This window comes from Amphiprion ocellaris, chromosome 2 (assembly GCF_022539595.1).
Source record: "Amphiprion ocellaris isolate individual 3 ecotype Okinawa chromosome 2, ASM2253959v1, whole genome shotgun sequence".
NCBI lineage: Eukaryota > Metazoa > Chordata > Actinopteri > Pomacentridae > Amphiprion > Amphiprion ocellaris.
Window position 1 is genome coordinate 26,091,378 of NC_072767.1, and position 2,362 is coordinate 26,093,739.

Here is a 2,362-nt window from a genome sequence, read left to right on the forward strand (position 1 = left end):
GAGAGGTATCTGATGTGAAATTAAAAGGAATAACTGGGTGTCAGTACATTGGTGCTCAGTAACTCCTGGCGCTTCAGTGTCTTATCTTTAAGAAGTTGTAAGATAGCAATTTAGAGCAAATGGTGCTATTGTGTTGTCAAAATGACTGACATTGTTAAGAGTAACTTATGCTTATGTAGCAGTGGAATGGAAGGGATTTTCTCTAAAGATATTCAGATATATGACAGCTTCAATCACTGACAGGATGAAAAGATGAGATAAAAGCAGTGTGGAGCACATACAATTAGTACTATTATATAAGGAATGTAGTGTTAGCTATACATAAGGCACGTATCATTTTACTTTACTGATGCTACTCTTGCTAATTAATATTACAGTACTAAAATGCATGCAGAAAATGTAAGGATATCTCACATTAGTGGTAAATTAAAAAGACTTTTGATTAAGGTGATCTTGATTTTTACTGAATCTGATACATAGCCTCCCAGCATTTCCCTTCAGCTCTCTGTAGCTGAAGGGAAAAGTTCACTTTCACATTTCATAGATGAACTGTAAATGAAGAAATGGACAAAAAGTAGAAAATTTAGTGATGGTACACAGGAGAGGACTGCTTGTGTTGATGATGCTGCTCACACTGGGCCTGCTGGGTTCAACAAGGTGACTCTTGTAGCTTTGTTCTTAATTAAGTGCTCAGTTTGCATGGTGGGAAGAGTTAAAATAACACAGAAATGATCAAATGATGCATCAGGTTGCAAAAGACAGGCTTCAAATGCTGTTTGTCATGCTGCTGACTGCTCTCTGGCTTTTGTCAAGAGTAAAAAAGTGAGCACTGTGTCTCTGCTGGTTGGAGTTGGAGGGCTGCTACTCCCCTGAAGTCACTAGCGTGAAGCAAACTGTCAGTTTGCATGACTACTGCAAAAGCTCTGACATGCCAATATGCCTAATTTTAAGCTACCACAGGTCAATACAGCACTTGCCGTGAAGTCACATCCTCAGCTATGCTCTTTCAGGACATGACAGAAGGCACAGTGGCACGACTTCCTTTGAGCTGACAGAGAACCAGGCTGTGCTGTTTTCCTCTGTAATCTGAACCACATGAGAATGGAACTGGAGGATTAAATTTACAGCTAAGGGTCATCCCCACAGTGCCTTATTAGTTCAAAAGGTTATTACCACAACAAAGAAAAAAAATTGACTGTCAGCAAAGAAACAAAAAGAGCCACTGAGTGAGAGCAAAGTTGGACAGAATTAAATTACTTCAGATCATCATCATACATCTGAATCCTCTGAGTGTGGACCAGTAAACAAGGTCCCAGCAAAATGTCGTTTGTGTCTCTTTTCTGATATCACTATACATATTCATCCTGTTCAGTTCCAGATGTCCGATAGTCAACTGATTGTGCTTACGATTTATATTTGGATACATATTAGCCCATCTGCAAATCAGATCCAGAAATTAGTGATGATTCACTGGGGAAAAAAACGAGCTAGCCTCCATCATAAATATCCTCTTAGGCATCAAATCCTTCATACGTTTGTTGCTGTTTTGTCATAACAGAGAAATCTGAGAGCAGTGGTTGCATTTCTACAGCTCTCTGTTTAGCATTTGCAAAGACAATGTGCTGTACACAGTGAGTACTGTGAGGTACACCGTGTGTGCAAGCAAGTTTTGTAATTACTTTTATAACAGTCAGTTTACTGTTAGTTTACAGATGTTCACTGTTTTGTTAAATAACAGATAATGATTAGTAAAAATCACAGGGAAAACATGTTAACCATAAAAAACAGGACAAAATTGTAAATAGCAACCCTCTCAAAAAATGTGTAGTTTCAGAGATGGTAGTTTATTACAATTTTATTAGTATTTATAAATTTAGTATTCATCATGATTTGAAAGTAATGTTGCCGATTTTGGCTGTTCTTTTACATGTATTCTGCTTTTTTCAATTACAGATTTTTAAGCCGATTACAAAAAAATCAATAAACAAATAAATCGGGCCAAAACTGCATTTGTATTAAACTAATTTATCGTTTTACAGTGTGTGATTGTAAGATCACTGCATTCTGCATTTCAATCAGCAAAAAATATTAGTATAATTGTTGTTATTCGAAGGTGGAGTCTAGTTTGAGCTATGACAAAATTTTAATTCTTGTTTATGTTTTCCAGAAGATTATGGGAACTGTAATTCCAAAATGTAGTGCATCCCTCAAATCAAAGTATGAAGAAGAATAGCAATAGTTAAAGCTAATAGTTGTAATATATTTGCTTTTTTTGTTGTAAGTGGTAATGTAACGGTCATAAATATACCCATACGAATGCCTGCAATCTTGCATGTATATTGGAAAACATGCGCACATCGTG